This window comes from Haliotis rufescens, unplaced genomic scaffold, assembly GCF_023055435.1.
Source record: "Haliotis rufescens isolate VD_foot unplaced genomic scaffold, xgHalRufe1.0.p SCAF_28, whole genome shotgun sequence".
Classification (NCBI taxonomy): domain Eukaryota; kingdom Metazoa; phylum Mollusca; class Gastropoda; order Lepetellida; family Haliotidae; genus Haliotis; species Haliotis rufescens.
In genome coordinates, this window is record NW_025963979.1 from 4312195 (window position 1) to 4330699 (window position 18505).

An 18505-nucleotide genomic window follows, 5' to 3' on the forward strand; every position below is an offset into this window, starting at 1 on the left:
AAAGCGATATTTTGAGCTAAAAATCAGACTTTCCAAACTGTGAGATAGTTATTCATGGTGATTTCAATGCTCGCACCGGTGATGGTACACGCCCAGATTTTATTGAAAACAATGATATTACCTACCTGCCCATCGATTATGAAATGGATTATATTCAAGACGATAACCTACCACGCAGATCTCAAGACAGTGTTGGTAATAAACGTGGACTCTCATTGTTAAACGTCTGTCATTCAACAGGACTCCGGATTTGTAATGGTCGATTGTGCTCAGATAGCAGTGTGGGTAAAATAACCTGTTTTGCCAATAAAGGCCAGAGTGTTGTCGATTATGTGTTGTGTAACCCAAATCTTTTTCAGCTTATTACAAAGTTTGATTTGTCAGATGAAGTTGAATGTACTCATTTACCTATAACCTACTCATTAGCTTTAAACAGTATGCCTGACTGTTACCGTGAAAATCTCACTGAGCGTCAGAGGTATGTTTGGTCTGATCGTTTTTACAGTGAATACGTAAATTCATGGAATAATCTCAGTGATTCTACTAAGAAGAATTTCAACAATCAAATCATTAACAATGATGTAGATAATGCTTTTAACTGTTTTCAGAACACTCTTGAAAATTGCTGTGTTAAATTTAGAAAACCGTGTAACGGAGCTAGAACTGGACAAAAACATTGTGACTGGTTCGATGAGGAATGTTTGCTGGCAAGATTGACAGCTCGTCAATTGCTGCGTGCATTTCATGCAAGCAACGAGGCATGCGACCGGCTGACCTACATTTCTGCACGTAAACACTACAAGGAACTCTGCTCGCGCAAGTCAGCTGTCTCGACACATGTGTTTGTAAACAAACTGGAACAATCACTCCAATCTAATAATGTGAAACTTTTTTGGTCGTTATTGAGACCAAAAACAAAATCACAATTAATAAATATTACACCACTTGCGTGGATTGAACATTATAAAGAACTGTTTAGTGGAACAAACCATGATCCAAACTCACTTGATGTTTATGTTCATGTAAATGATTTCATTTCAGGTATAACTGACAATCTCATTGATGCAACTACTGATATTGATAATGAACTTGACTATGACAGTACTGTGTCTGATATACAGGATGCAATCTCCAGTATGCACTGTGGAAAAGCCCAAGGGTGCAGTGGCTTTCCAAGAGAATTTTTAAAGAATGCTCCCATGCAGTGTCTAGATATGCTGAAAAAACTGTATGATATGATTTTGTCAACTGGTGTTTATCCTACTCAGTGGACAGTTGGTGTCATTATTCCTATCCATAAAAAAGGACCGTGTAATAATCCAGGAAACTTCAGACCAATCACTTAACTCGAAGTCTGGGGTAAAATCTTTTCGAAATTTCTGTGCACTAGACTTTCTAAATGGGCTGAAAATCAAAATTTTATTATTCCTGAACAGTCAGGGTTTAGAAAAGGTTTTCAAACGGTAGTTAATGATTTTGTAATTGATACTATCATACAGAAATACTTATCATTATATAAAGGTAGACTTTTTTGTGCTTTCATTAATTTGAAAGCAGCCTTCGACTCTGTTTATAGACCATCTTATTTTTATAAATTGTGGATTGGTAATGTTAAGGGGGAAATGTTTAGACTTTTGAATAATATGTATCAAAACGTGAAGTCACGTGTTTTGGTTAACAATAGATGTACTCCCTTCTTTGACTGTCCTTTTGGTGTACGGCAAGGTTGCCAGTTGTCACCTTTCCTATTTTCATTTTTTTGTTAATGATATAGTACAGTTTTTGAGTGTGGATAAGCAATACTGTGTTAATTTAGACTTGCTGGATCTCTTTATACTCTTATTAGCAGATGACATTATCATATTTGATAGCATTGTCCTCGGGTTACAAAAACGTTTAGATAAGTTGGTGGATTATTGCAATAAGTGGCAATTAAGGGTTAATTCTACCAAGAGTAAAATCATTATTTTTCGTAAGGCAGGTAGGCTTAAAAGCTATGAAAAGATTTTTCTTAATGGCAGCCCTCTTGAGATAGTCCCCAGTTATAAATATCTTGGGAGTACATTTTGCTAGCTCGGGTTCCTGGTATAAAACTCAAAAGATATTATCCCAACAAGCTTGGAAGGTAATATTATTGTTACAATCACATATGTACAATTTTCACCAACTTCCCCTGAAAATGTTACTTCGTATTTTTGATGTTAAAGTACTGCCCATATTATTATATGGCTCAGAGATAAGTGGATTTCATCCCTCTAAAGATATTTTGAAATGATAAATTCTGCAAGCGTATTTTGAAACTGAGAAAAACTGTTCCTAATATTGTAGCAAGAGCTAAACTTGGGAGATACTCGTTAAAAGTAAATCAACATCTGAAAATCATTAAGTACTGGCTGCGTTTATCAACTCAGAACGAAAACAGTATATTATATCACACGTATGTGTACCAGTATGACCGGGCAGAAAAGGGTCTAGATTGCTGGGCACGGAAAGTTAAAAATCTGTTATTTTCCTTTGGATATGGTGAAATTTGAAATAGACAATCAGTTTCTTGTATTCAGTCATTTATATCCACTTTTAGAACAAGATGTATTGATATTGATAACCAGTGTCTCTTTGAATCTTTTGACAAATTATCTTCATTATATTTGTATAAAACAATTAAGCTATCAAATGAATATGAAAATTATTGAAGTGTTGTGAATATTGCTGCATTTAGGATTACTCTCTCACAGCAGTGATCTTATGGTATCACAGGGTAGAAAATTAGGTATTCCAAAATGTGACAGATTCTGTCCATTTTGTATCATTCCAAATGTAGAAACAGAAAACCATGTTTTGTTTAGTTTGTCCGTTTTATGACGATCTTAGAAGAAACTTTCTGCCAAGTTATTATTATACATCTCCATCAGAGCAAAAATGTAAAGTTTTATTTACCACCAGTAATGCTTTCACAATCAATAATCTTGCCAAGTTTACATTCTTTGCTCTTAAAATGAGGAGCAAGCAGTTGTCCATTGTATAAACTATTAATTCTACCACCATATGTATATGGTCTCAGATACACTTGTACTGATTAGTATTGATATTACTACATGCACTTGTGGCGCAACATGTTTGAATGCTTGAATATATATTGTAAAATAGGCCTGTGGCCTGATTTACTTAGATAAAAACTAGTTAGTAAGTAGATGAGAAGTGTGTGGATGAGTTAGTAAGTATATGAGAAGTGTGTGGATGGTTAGTAAGTAGATGTGAAGTGTGTAGATGAGTTAGTAAGTAGATGAGAAGTGTGTGGATGAGTTAGTTAGTATATGAGAAGTGTGTGGATGGGATAGTCAGCAGAGGAGAAATGAGTTGATGGGTTATTCGGTAGGTGAGAAGTGTGTGGATGTTTTAGTAAGAAGGTGAGAAGTGTGTGGATGGGTTAGTAAGTAGATGTGCAGTGTGTGGATGAGTTAGTAAGTATATGGGAAGTGTGTGGATGGGATAGTCAGCAGAGGAGAAATGTGTTGATGGGTTATTCGGTAGATCAGAAGTGTGTGGATGGTTTAGTAAGAAGGTGAGAAGTGTGTGGATGGGTTAGTAAGTATATGTGAAGTGTGTGGATGAGTTAGTAAGAAGGTGAGAAGTGTGTGGATGGGTTAGTAAGTAGATGAGAAGTGTGCGGATAGGATAGTCAGTGGAAAAGAAGTGTGTGGATGGTTAGTAAGTAGATGAGAAGTATGTGGATGAGTTAGTAAGAAGGTTAGAAGTGAGTGGATGGGTTAGAAAGTAGATGCGACGTGTGTGGATCAGTTATTAAGAAGGTGAGAAGTGTGTGGATGGGTTAGTAAGTAGATGAGAAGTGTGTGGATGGTTAGTAAGTAGATGAAAAGTGTGTGGATGAGTTAGTAAGAAGGTGAGAAGTGTGTGGATGAGTTAGTAAGTATATGAGAAGTGTGTGGATGGGAAAGTCAGCAGAGGAGAAATGTGTGGATGGTTTATTCGGTAGGTGAGAAGTGTGTGGATTGGTTAGTAAGTAGATGAGAAGTGTGTGGATGGTTAGTAAGTAGATGAAAAGTTTATGGATGAGTTAGGAAGTAGATGAGAAGTGTGTGGATGGGTTAGTAAGTAGGTGAGAAGTGTGCGGATAGGATAGTCAGTGGAAAAGAAGTGTGTTGATAGAAAGTAGATGCGACGTGTGTGGATCAGTTATTAAGAAGGTGAGAAGTGTGTGGATGGGTTAGTAAGTAGATGAGAAGTGTGTGGATGGTTAGTAAGTAGATGAAAAGTGTGTGGATGAGTAAGTAAGAAGGTGAGAAGTGTGTGGATGAGTTAGTAAGTATATGAGAAGTGTGTGGATGGGAAAGTAAGCAGAGGAGAAATGTGTGGATGGGTTATTCGGTAGGTGAGAAGTGTGTGGATTGGTTAGTAAGTAGATGAGAAGTGTGTGGATGGTTAGTAAGTAGATGAGAAGTTTATGGATGAGTTAGTAAGTAGGTGAGAAGTGTGTGGATGAGTTAGTAAGTAGGTGAGAAGTGTGTGGATGAGTTAGTAAGAAGGTGAGAACTGTGTGGATGGTTAGTAAGTAGATGAGAAGTGTGTGGATGAGTTAGTAAGAAGGTGAGAAGTGTGTGGATGGGTTAGTAAATAGGTGAGAAGAGTGTGGATGGGATAGTCAGTGGAGGAGAAGTGTGTGGATGGTTAGTAAGTAGATGAGAAGTGTGTGGATGAGTTAGTAAGTATATGAGAAGTGTGTGGATGGGAAAGTCAGCAGAGGAGAAATGTGTGGATGGGTTATTCGCTAGGTGAGAAGTGTGTGGATGGGTTTGTAAGTAGGTGAGAAGTGTGCGGATAGGTTAGCAAGTAGATGAGAAGTGTAAGGATGGGTCAGTAAGTGGATGAGAAGTATACGGATGAGTTAGTAAGTAGATAAGAAGTATGTGGATGAGTTTGTAAGAGTGTGATAAGTTTGTGGATTGGTTAGTAAGTAGATGAGAAGTGTGTGGATGGTTAGTAAGTAGATGAGAAGTTTGTGGATGAGTTAGTAAGAAGGTGAGAAGTGTGTGGATGGGTTAGTAAGTAGATGTGAAGTGTGTGGATGAGTAAGTAAATATATGAGAAGTATGTGGATGGGATAGTCAGCAGAGGAGAAATGTGTTGATGGGTTATTCGGTAGATGAGAAGTGTGTGGATGGTTTAGTAAGAAGGTGAGAAGTGTGTGGATGGGTTAGTAAGTAGATGAGAAGTGTGTGGATGGTTAGTAAGTAGATGAGAAGTTTGTGGATGAGTTAGTAAGAAGGTGAGAAGTGTGTGAATGGGTTAGTAAGTAGATGTGAAGTGTGTGGATGAGTAAGTTAATATATGAGAAGTATGTGGATGGGATAGTCAGCAGAGGAGAAATGTGTTGATGGGTTATTCGGTAGATGAGAAGTGTGTGGATGGTTTAGTAAGAAGGTGAGAAGTGTGTGGATGGGTTAGTAAGTATATGTGAAGAGTTAGGATGAGTTAGTAAGAAGGTGAGAAGTGTGTGGATGGTTAGTAAGTAGATGAGAAGTGTGTGGATGAGTTAGTAAGAAGGTGAGAAGTGTGTGGATGGGTTAGTAAATAGGTGAGAAGAGTGTGGATGGGATAGTCAGTGGAGGAAAAGTGTGTCGATGGTTAGTAAGTAGATGAGAAGTGTGTGGATGAGTTAGTAAGAAGTTGAGAAGTGTGTGGATGAGTTAGTAAGTATATGAGAAGTGTGTGGATGGGAAAGTCAGCAGAGGAGAAATGTGTGGATGGGTTATTCAGTAGGTGAGAAGTGTGTGGATGGTTAGTAAGTAGATGAGAAGTGTGTGGATGAGTTAGTAAGTATATGAGAAGTGTGTGGATGGGAAAGTCAGCAGAGGAGAAATGTGTGGATGGGTTATTCGCTAGGTGAGAAGTGTGTGGATGGGTTTGTAAGTAGGTGAGAAGTGTGCGGATAGGTTAGCAAGTAGATGAGAAGTGTAAGGATGGGTCAGTAAGTGGATGAGAAGTATACGGATGAGTTAGTAAGTAGATAAGAAGTATGTGGATGAGTTTGTAAGAGTGTGATAAGTTTGTGGATTGGTTAGTAAGTAGATGAGAAGTGTGTGGATGGTTAGTAAGTAGATGAGAAGTTTGTGGATGAGTTAGTAAGAAGGTGAGAAGTGTGTGGATGGGTTAGTAAGTAGATGTGAAGTGTGTGGATGAGTAAGTAAATATATGAGAAGTATGTGGATGGGATAGTCAGCAGAGGAGAAATGTGTTGATGGGTTATTCGGTAGATGAGAAGTGTGTGGATGGTTTAGTAAGAAGGTGAGAAGTGTGTGGATGGGTTAGTAAGTAGATGAGAAGTGTGTGGATGGTTAGTAAGTAGATGAGAAGTTTGTGGATGAGTTAGTAAGAAGGTGAGAAGTGTGTGAATGGGTTAGTAAGTAGATGTGAAGTGTGTGGATGAGTAAGTTAATATATGAGAAGTATGTGGATGGGATAGTCAGCAGAGGAGAAATGTGTTGATGGGTTATTCGGTAGATGAGAAGTGTGTGGATGGTTAGTAAGTAGATGAAAAGTGTGTGGATGAGTTAGTAAGAAGGTGAGAAGTGTGTGGATGAGTTAGTAAGTATATGAGAAGTGTGTGGATGGGAAAGTAAGCAGAGGAGAAATGCGTGGATGGGTTATTCGGTAGGTGAGAAGTGTGTGGATTGGTTAGTAAGTAGATGAGAAGTGTGTGGATGGTTAGTAAGTAGATGAGAAGTTTGTGGATGAGTTAGTAAGTAGGTGAGAAGTGTGTGGATGAGTCAGTAAGTAGGTGAGAAGTGTGTGGATGAGTTAGTAAGAAGGTGAGAACTGTGTGGATGGTTAGTAAGTAGATGAGAAGTGTGTGGATGAGTTAGTAAGAAGGTGAGAAGTGTGTGGATGGGTTAGTAAATAGGTGAGAAGAGTGTGGATGGGATAGTCAGTGGAGGAGAAGTGTGTGGATGGTTAGTAAGTAGATGAGAAGTGTGTGGATGAGTTAGTAAGTATATGAGAAGTGTGTGGATGGGAAAGTCAGCAGAGGAGAAATGTGTGGATGGGTTATTCGCTAGGTGAGAAATGTGTGGATGGGTTTGTAAGTAGGTGAGAAGTGTGCGGATAGGTTAGCAAGTAGATGAGAAGTGTAAGGATGGGTCAGTAAGTGGATGAGAAGTATACGGATGAGTTAGTAAGTAGATAAGAAGTATGTGGATGAGTTTGTAAGAGTGTGATAAGTTTGTGGATTGGTTAGTAAGTAGATGAGAAGTGTGTGGATGGTTAGTAAGTAGATGAGAAGTTTGTGGATGAGTTAGTAAGTAGGTGAGAAGTGTGTGGATGAGTTAGTAAGTAGGTGAGAAGTGTGTGGATGATTTAGTAAGAAGGTGAGAACTGTGTGGATGGGTTAGTAAGTAGGTGAGAAGTGTCTGGATGAGTTAGTCAGTAGGTGAGATTTGTCTGGGTGGGTTAGTAAGTAGATCAGAACTACATGTATGTGGATGGGTTATTCAGTAGGTGAGAAGTGTGTGGATTGGTTAGTAAGTAGATGAGAAGTGTGTGGATGGTTAGTAAGTAGATGGCAAGTGTGTGGATGAGTTAGTAAGAAGGTGAGAAGTTTGTGGATGAGTAAGTAAGTATATGAGAAGTGTGTGGATGGGAAAGTCAGCAAAGGAGAAATGTGTTTCTTACACACCTGTGGGTGAGAAACCCATTTGAGATAACTGGTATCAAACATATGTGTGAGATCAAATACCAGGCCCGTGATTGGCTACTCCATGGTGATGACCTGGGGTCAGATGATGACGGACTACTTTCCTGAGTAAGTCATTCATAAGTTGCTCGTGCTTCAGTCGAATGTTCACCTACGTCTGTATTGAACAACAGGACCGTGTAATTAATAATAAAAATAAACAAACTCGTCCTCGTCTGCGAGTTTGTTTGTTATTATTATTATCAGTTACATTATCTGTTGTTATGGCAACATTATCGTTTTTTCAGAGTGTAAACCCCCTGGCTGCAACAGCGACACATGTCCCTTCTCTTCAACCCTCACTTCGAAATCGAATAAAATTCAAAATACATCACGCAGAATCTTCACAGTTTTGAATTCCCCCTTCTGTTTATCATTTACTGTCATTTTAGGCAATTCAAAATTACTGAAAGTGACTGAAAGTTAGGTACATTGTAAATCTCGCCAAATTCACAGTTCACGGCGCTATATAAATATTTAGAATCTACTGTGTGTTTAGAAATCTAAATATCGGATATTTACTCGAATATTTAAAGTAGAAAAATAGCATATTAGCGATCACGGGTATCAAATCACTAATGATAACTCTGAAACGTCGCTGATAAGCCTAGAATCGTTTAGAATGTTTTGGAAAATATGCACACACGAACGCCGAAGTGTACGTTCCGCCATATTGGATTGTGTTTACAAAATGTCGATTATGAGACGCCTATATTCGATCAGGTATATTTCAAACTCAGCTGCTATACATGCATCCCTGAATTCCTCATACATTTTCGAAACAATGGATAAATGGTCTTTGTCACCAATGCAAATTATCTAGTTGAAATCATGCGAAATAAATTAGCTATGAACACGAAAACTGTGCTCGGAAAATTGTACTTGCTGAAATGTAAACAAAGCAAAATTCAGATTTACACTGTAGCATTAAAAGAGGTACTTTCGTCTAATTGTTGGCTCGATCACGCGTTTGAGAATATTCATGGGAAGAGTATCGTTGCACTAATTATGGAATTACACATATTTACATTACAATGATGTGGTAAATTCAACAGAAGCCGTAAAAGTTTCCGTCCTGTGTGACGCCATGACTGACGCTAAATCACGCACAACGATGACGGTAGGCCTAGTTATCTGCATTTCTGACTAATTCTCTGTTACATTGGAAAACATGGTAAACAAATAACAGTACGCAGAATGTCAGAAAACGATAATGTTGCCATAACAACAGATAATGTAACTGATAATAATAATAACAAACAAACTCGCAGAGGAGGACGAGTTTGTTTATTTTTATTATTAATTACACGGTCCTGTTGTTCAATACAGACGTAGGTGAACATTCGACTGAAGCACGAGCAACTTATGAATGACTTACTCAGGAAAGTAGTTCGTCATCATCTGACCCCAGGTCATCACCATGGAGTAGCCAATCACGGGCCTGGAATTCGATCTCACACATATGTTTGATACCAGTTATCTCAAATGGGTTTCTCACCCACAGGTGTGTAAGAATATACGATCTCTTAATCAACGAAAACCTCCTCTGGAAATCCCGCGTACTGTTGTCAGTGAACACGCCATTTTGTAAAAGTCGGTCACCGGTAGTGATGTCATACGGAAGTAAACATTGTTGTACATATTTGGTAATTTCTTTGCGGTGTAAAATTTCAACTTGGCACCCAGCGTGTTCTTGGTTTTTGTCTAGTTTGCATTTTCATCATCGCCTTGATAATCCACAGATAGGACGGAAACCTTTTTGAGTAGGGTCACATTATTTATGAGTAGTAAGCAGCACATAGGATGACGTCACTTATGACAGTGGTGTTACATGTATTAATGCGCTACTGCAATCATGAGAATAGACAAAATTCATCGGTTCGATGCTAAAAAGGTGCGATTTAAGGGTGTGCAAGAAACAGATTACTGCACTCGTGTCTGTCAGATACCATTGATCTTACAACTCGTTGTTACAAAGCGTATCTAACTCGCTTTCGCTCGTTAGATTCGTTTTGAAACAACTCGTTGTAAGATCAATGGTATCTGACAGACACTCGTGTAGTAATCTCTATGGATGGGTTATTCGGTAGGTCAGAAGTGTGTGGATGGGTTTGTAAGTAGGTGAGAAGTGTGCGGATAGGTTAGCAAGTAGATGAGAAGTGTAAGGATGGGTCAATAAGTGGATGAGAAGTATACGGATGAGTTAGTAAGTAGATGAGAAGTATGTGGATGAGTTAGTAAGAAGGTGAGAAGTGTGTGGATGGGTTAGTAAGTAGATGTGAAGTGTGTGGATGAGTAAGTAAGTATATGAGAAGTATGTGGATGGGATAGTCAGCAGAGGAGAAATGTGTTGATGGGTTATTCGGTAGATGAGAAGTGTGTGGATGGTTTAGTAAGAAGGTGAGAAGTGTGTGGATGGGTTAGTAAGTATATGTGAAGAGTTAGGATGAGTTAGTAAGAAGGTGAGAAGTGTGTGGATGGGTTAGTAAGTAGATGAGAAGTGTGTGGATAGAATAGTCAGTGGGAAAGAAGTGTGTGGATGGTTAGTAAGTAGATGAGAAGTGTGTGGATGAGTTAGTAAGAAGGTGAGAAGTGTGTGGATGGGTTAGTAAATAGGTGAGAAGAGTGTGGATGGGATAGTCAGTGGAGGAAAAGTGTGTGGATGGTTAGTAAGTAGATGAGAAGTGTGTGGATGAGTTAGTAAGAAGTTGAGAAGTGTGTGGATGAGTTAGTAAGTATATGAGAAGTGTGTGGATGGGAAAGTCAGCAGAGGAGAAATGTGTGGATGGGTTATTCGCTAGGTGAGAACTGTGTGGATGGGTTTGTAAGTAGGTGAGAAGTGTGCGGATAGGTTAGCAAGTAGATGAGAAGTGTAAGGATGGGTCAGTAAGTGGATGAGAAGTATACGGATGAGTTAGTAAGTAGATAAGAAGTATGTGGATGAGTTAGTACGAGGGTGAGAAGTTTGTGGATTGGTTAGTAAGTAGATGAGAAGTGTGTGGATGGTTAGTAAGTAGTGAGAAGTTTGTGGATGAGTTAGTAAGTAGGTGAGAAGTGTGTGGATGAGTTAGTAAGTAGGTGAGAAGTGTGTGGATGAGTTAGTAAGAAGGTGAGAACTGTGTGGATGGGTTAGTAAGTAGATGAGAAGTGTGTGGATGGTTAGTAAGTAGTGAGAAGTTTGTGGATGAGTTAGTAAGTAGGTGAGAAGTGTGTGGATGAGTTAGTAAGTAGGTGAGAAGTGTGTGGATGAGTTAGTAAGAAGGTGAGAACTGTGTGGATGGGTTAGTAAGTAGGTGAGAAGTGTGTGGATGAGTTAGTAAGTAGGTGAGAAGTGTGTGGATGAGTTAGTAAGAAGGTGAGAAGTGTGTTGATTGGTTAGTAAGTAGGTGAGAAGTGTGTGGATGAGTTAGTAAGAAGGTGAGAACTGTGTGGATGGGTTAGTAAGTAGGTGAGAAGTGTGTGGATGAGTTAGTCAGTAGGTGAGAATTGTCTGGGTGGGTTAGTAAGTAGATCAGAACTACATGTATGTGGGTGGTTATTCGGTAGGTGAGAAGTGTGTGGATGGTTTAGTAAGAAGCTGAGAAGTGTGTGGATGGGTTAGTAAGTATATGTGAAGAGTTAGGATGAGTTAGTAAGAAGGTGAGAAGTGTGTGGATGGGTTAGTAAGTAGATGAGAAGTGTGTGGATAGAATAGTCAGTGGAAAAGAAGTGTGTGGATGGTTAGTAAGTAGATGAGAAGTGTGTGGATGAGTTAGTAAGAAGGTGAGAAGTGTGTGGATGGGTTAGTAAATAGGTGAGAAGAGTGTGGATGGGATAGTCAGTGGAGGAAAAGTGTGTGGATGGTTAGTAAGTAGATGAGAAGTGTGTGGATGAGTTAGTAAGAAGTTGAGAAGTGTGTGGATGAGTTAGTAAGTATATTAGAAGTGTATGGATGGGAAAGTCAGCAGAGGAGAAATGTGTGGATGGGTTATTCGCTAGGTGAGAAGTGTGTGGATGGGTTTGTAAGTAGGTGAGAAGTGTGCGGATAGGTTAGCAAGTAGATGAGAAGTGTAAGGATGGGTCAGTAAGTGGATGAGAAGTATACGGATGAGTTAGTAAGTAGATAAGAAGTATGTGGATGAGTTAGTACGAGGGTGAGAAGTTTGTGGATTGGTTAGTAAGTAGATGAGAAATGTGTGGATGGGTTAGTAAGTAGTGAGAAGTTTGTGGATGAGTTAGTAAGTAGGTGAGAAGTGTGTGGATGAGTTAGTAGGTAGGTGAGAAGTGTGTGGATGAGTTAGTAAGAAGGTGAGAACTGTGTGGATGGGTTAGTAAGTAGGTGAGAAGTGTGTGGATGAGTTAGTAAGTAGGTGAGAAGTGTGTGGATGAGTTAGTAAGTAGGTGAGAAGTGTGTGGATGAGTTTGTAAGAAGGTGAGAACTGTGTGGATGGGTTAGTAAGTAGGTGAGAAGTGTGTGGGTGGGTTAGTAAGTAGATCAGAACTACATGTATGTGGATGGGTTATTCGGTAGGTGAGAAGTGTGTGGATTGGTTAGTCAGTAGGTGAGAAATGTGTGGATGGGTTAGTAAGTAGATAAAAAATGTGTCGATTGGTTGGTAAGTAGGTGAGAAGCTTGTGGGTGGGTTAGTGAATAGATGAGAAGTATGTGGGTGGGTTAGTAAGTAGATGAGAAGTGTGCGGATGGCTATTCAGCAGAGGAGAAGTGTGTGTGGATGAGTTGGTGAGAAGTGTGTGGATGAGTTAGTAAGTAGGTGAAAAGTGTCTGGATATGTTAATGAGTTGATGAGAAATGTAAGGGTGGGTTAGTAAGTAGATGAGAAGTGTGTGGATTGGTTAGTAAGTAGGTGAAAAGTGTCTGGATATGTTAATGAGTTGATGAGAAATGTAAGGGTGGGTTAGTTGAGTAGATGAGAAGTGTGTGGATGGGTTAGTAAGTAGATGAGAAGTGTGTGGATTGGTTAGTAAGTACATGAGAATTTTGAGGATGGGTTAGTCGTGAATGGATGTCGTGAACACGTCGTTATAATAGTATAGCAGCTCCTGTTTCTCGGAATGTTATGAACCCGATCGACCATTTGTAATAAGCGCTCGGACCCCCATTTGAAATTAGCGCTCGGAACAAATATATATAACTGTGACACAGAAATCTATCTAACGACTCAATCATTTGTTTGGTTCTAAGAACTCGCAAGCAGTGTAAAATGTTTGGGTTTTTTATACATTCTCAGTTTATGTGTTCATTTATTAAACCATTATGATGACTTCATGCGTATATTGTTAGGCAAGAATTCACTGGCCATTCTGAACCTGCATTTTATACAAGTAATACTGACGGAACTATAAATACATCATATATCGATAACACATCGGCGATTTGTAAAGAGCCAAGTCTGGACTAGACAATAACAGTGACTGACATCATGAGATCAATCCATCCACCCAATTGGGTTACGATGACATGCATCAACCAAGTCGCTAAAGCCTGAGCCGATCCACTTAGTCCGTTTGATCACCTTTCAATGAACGGCCAATTGACCAATGGTGAATAACAATTGTAATCGCTTCAGGTTCATTAACAAATTCGAAAATCCCTACCTTCACGTTGATCGTTTCGGCCATTTTGACGCTTTGTACTCCATGTAAATGGTTGGTTGGTTGGTTGGCACTCAGCCATATTCCATCTACATGACGGCGGTCTGTAAATAATCCAGTCTAGACCAGACAATCCAGTGATTGATATCCTGAGCATCGATCCACGCAATTGGGATACGCTGACATGCTTCAACCAAGTCAGCGGGCCTGACCACCCGATCCCGTTAGTCGCCTCTTACGACAAGAATAGTAGCCTTTTACGGCAAGCATGGGTTGCTAAAGACCTACTCTACCCCGGATCTTCACGGGTCCATGTAAATGTATTACGAAGCACTGTGACATACTTATTGGGGAAGTTCTTAACAGACCTATTCATATAATAATATTATTTGAATCTATTTCTTGTTACCAAACTACAAAACGAGTTAATTTTGAGGAGGCTCACGGGTGGCCCAGTCGTCTACGGCGCCGCAATTCGCTGTGCAGAGTTGCGTCCCTTTGGAACGCCAGAAATCAGTGATCGTGGGTTCGAATTCCAGTTCGCCCCGATCATGTTCCTTAGTTTGTGAGCACCATACCAGTGCCCGTGGATTTTATCAAAGTGTTAAATACGTAAGACCTGCATCAATTCTGGCTTCCCTCCCACATTAAGCTGATATGACGTGATATAACTGAAATACTATTCAAAGCGGCGTTAACCTCATTCACTCTCCTTTTGAGGAACTATTTTATTCAGCAACACAGCTGATTTTTGTACGACTGTCAGTGTAAACAGAAAATCACACATTCTGTAGGAGATTTATATACACCTTTCGCTGTACAAGGCAGTGATATAAACATTATTAGAGTTGACATTCACTTTGTGTGATTCCTTTTAGTATGGACCTTGAGAATGAGGATCAAACACAGCAATGTTCATAAAGTGAAAGTCACTTCTTAAATAAACATCATCTTCGCGATCATGCGATCGGTCTCTCGTCCAATGGAAAATGTATAGTTCCATATCGTGCAAGATTTACATCGAATTGCAACCGCTGCAATACTGACATAATGTTAACTGCAGCTTAAAACAACAATCAGTTGTTGATGAATACATTTTGTTAGCGCCGAAGGTATCGTTGGCAGCAACTATGTTCATGTATAACAAGAGTCATCACGAGATGACATCAAAGGGCACCAGTCACCACTAGACTGATCTCTACAGCACGTTTCATCTAGAATTATTCAACGGTTTGGGAATTCTCCGGAGGAAACGAGCACAGGCCTCATTTTTAGTATAAGCCAAACTTGTCATGAAAGCAAAGCAAATATACACACAAAAATTCAAATCATCAAAAAGGCACCAGTTCACCACTAGATTTATCTGTATAGCAAGTTTCATCAAGATTTATTTTTAACTTTTTTTAGTTCTGCTCCGGAAAGGAGCACTGAACTCATTTTCAGTAAAGTCCCACCTTATCGTCATGAAAACATTTAAAAAATTATTTTTTATAAATCCGAAATCATCAAAAGTCAAAATGTCCAAGTGAAAGTATTGAAACCACACGCTCTGTCATCGGACTGTAAAACAAAACTTAACTGACGTCCAAAAGAAACTTTACCAACTGCAAATATAAATTTCAGACAAAGAATAAAAACATTTTCCGATGAAGTCTATCTAAAACACATAATCTAAATACAACAATAGTGTATGCAGAAAATGTTAATCGTCTGTTACATGTTTGCGAGATAACACGCGAAAAAGTGAAAAACACGTGCACCACGGACAACTGCAAATGCACGTGCGGGTAAGGGTATAAAACGATTGCATCGGCAAGTCAGACATCCACAGTGATAAAAAAAAACACAAAAGAAATGCCACGTCTCATAGTCGAACAACGTGAACGAGCCTTGGGTATGGTACAGATGGGAGCCACCCACGCCCATATCGCACGAACCTTCGGTTGCTCCCGTGTTGCCGTTACCAACTTGATGCAACGTTACAGACATCGCGGACCGCTGACAGGCCAAGAACAGGCAGACCCAGGGTGACCACGCCCCATGATGACCGGTACTTGCGTACCTTGCACCTCCGAAATCGCTTCCTGACAGTGACGTCATCGGCGACAAATGCCTTAGGTCACAGGGTTAGTCGACAGACAGTGGCCAGGAGATTCGGGGCTCATGGAATCAGGGCTTTTAGACCATACAGAGGACAGCTATTGACAGCGCAACATCGTCGTCTCCGATTGAGATGGGCCCAGACTGTACGACGTTAGCAACGACGTGACTTGCAGAGGGTTGTCTTCACTGACGAAAGTCGATTCTGTATGTTTAGGGCTGATGGAAGACAACGTGTTTACCGCCGAAGGGGTGAACGAACGGCGGCGTGTTGCGTGCAGGAGGTCGTACCATATGGTGGAGGGAGTGTCATGGTGTGGGGAGGGATCTGTTGGCAGGAGAGGACACCGCTGGTCATCGTTGACGGAAACTTGACAGCTCAGCGTTACATGGATAACATTCTTCGTCCGTGTCCTACCATTTCTCCAACAGCAGCCACGTGGTGTCATTTATCAGCATAACAACGCTGGAGCCCATACAGCCAGAATTGTCACTCGCAGCCAACAACGTCAACTTCCTGACGTGGCCTGCACGCTCACCCGACATGTCCCCCATAGAACACCTCTGGGACTTGATGGATCGTCGTGTCCGACAACGACCACACTCTCCAGCCAACCGGCAAGAACTGATCTTGGCCCTCCAAAAAGAATGGCGTCAAATCCAACGTGACCTCATCAGACGACTGACTTTTTCTGTGCGTCGAATTCATCTTGTGATGCTAAGCAGTTTTACGAAAGTGTTGGTATTTCTGTCAATATAACATAACACTGCATACATGTTGAGAGTATGAAACGACCTTTGATCTTGACATTGTGAATTATTAAAAGAACAAATAATTGCTAATGTAGTTAGCTTTTCATGTCTAACATCCTGTTCGCTGCCCTCTGTCCTATTCAACTCAGTGAATGCCTGTCAGGGATTCATCTCCTGAGTGGACATATGAAGGCACCTTCAATGTTGTTACTAATAAGGCATAAGTTGTGGCGATCAAACGGATGAGCAAACTGAAAAAGACCCGTAATGCGATTAATAAATGCGAGGCGGAAGCAGGCAGACTGGACGCGGGCCGATCGTTCCAGTGCGCCAAAAACATGAGGAACCCGTTTGTACCCAAGTGACGGATGTTTTCGTTTGGGGTACGATTTAGCCTGCCATTTCTTATCATCGTCTCTTTTCGTTTTTCAAATTTTATTTGGGTCAAGCTTCTGTGATTAGGTATGCCCTAAAATATTTAATTCTAAAAAGTTGCTGTGATGAGGTTACTTGCCACACGGACTTGTATAACCGGTTATATAGGTCCATGCTTGCCACGAAACGAGTGCAAACGACCATGCCCTTAATCGGAGGGCGAGCTTCTTGTGCGATGAAGCGTGTAATTTTTGGAGAACATCTCAACTTACAGAGACCATGTATGGAGCCTGTATAAATAAAGTCTCCATGTGTTTTCGTTTCAGTCTTTGAATTGATAGTCAGAACTATAGTGCAAAATAACCATATTTACGCGCCCATGACGATATTTCAAATACCATATTTGCATTAACGATGTCATGGCCTAGCCAGTCCTGCACTGGTTGTACCTTCCCACGAGACTTGCACTTTAACGCCGCACCCAACAGGATTTTCAATGTGGGTTGTAAATAGTAAATCTGGGTCAGATAGCTAGTGGTTAAAATTACGAACATGACTGATCAACATGCGTGTTTTGTGAAAGGGTTCTATCAAGGTAAATGATAAAGTTTGAAAGCAATTCCATAGTTTGCAAATGATGTTTACCTTAAACTTCAGTTAGTTAATGCACAGGAAAGACAAAGACAAACGAGCCATGGTTTAGATCCCGGTAATCAATGCTGCTCCAACTGCATGTATATCATGAATTTCGTAGCCGACGCCTGGGCCATGTCGCTTGTGTGAGTTGTTTACTGCAGACGCTGATCAATATGTGATCCGTGGACCTCGAGTATATGGTTGTGTTCTAAGACAAGTATACAAGAATCAGTCGTGGGAGACAACTCTTAATGGCACAGTTAATGGCAATTTGAATGGCGTACGCTACCGCGGCGACATAGTTCATATTCTACCCACTGTGCAAATGGACGTAACGTCACGTTGCAGCAGGATAGTGCCCGCCCACATGTTGCAAATGTTGTAACACACTGTTTCAGGAAGCATACCATTGCTGTACTGCCATGGCCGGCTGTTCCTCCACATCTGTCCCCTATTTAACAGACCCATGAAGATCCGTGGTAGAATAGGTATTCAGCAACCCATGCTTGCCATAAAAGGCGACTATGCTTGTCGTAAGAGGCGGAAATAAGAGGACAGAAAGTTGAGTAAATTGTGACAAAGTTCACCACACTTGGCTTACAGCTAAAGGGGGGTAACTCATATTACCTCAGTTAACTTAATTGTTTTCCACTGTGCCCTGAAATACATGAATGACATTAGAGGTTGTAATTACAATATAATCTCTTCCAGGTGAGTTCCCTTGTTGTTATAACCAATCTCAACAAATTACTTTGACCTCTGTACTGGCCAGTGTAACAATCTGTTGTGGAAACTTAATAAAATTTGATCTCTATGAGGAAACCTTTCATTGTTTTAGTGTCGGGGGGGGGGGGGGGGGGTATACACTACATCCCAATCTCATTTAAATCAGATATTAGTTCTCGCTGTCGCCAAACAAAGATCTGAGAACATCCCATTACGGGTCACGTCAGAACGACCTTTCAACCGACCAATCGCGTCACTTACCAGATCATGAAAGTGACAGTCGGAATGTGTTTTCTAATCATGCAACCTCGAAAACGTTAACCCGGGGTATTACTTACGACAGTTACGACCCGTACGACTGATTCCGTCAAAATTATCGTCTGTCTCTCGCTTCCGTGGGGTAAACATTTGAACGGAGGAGGCGTTGCACAGTACGTGGGAAGCACTGCCATGCAATCTCAACCATATATTTAGACATTCGGGAAGGTTCGTTTGTTCAGTTTTCAAAAGTTGAAATCAGAACTGTGTCAACATATTTTTCAAGCGTAGTCTGAAGTGGAAGTTGCCAGGTTGAAA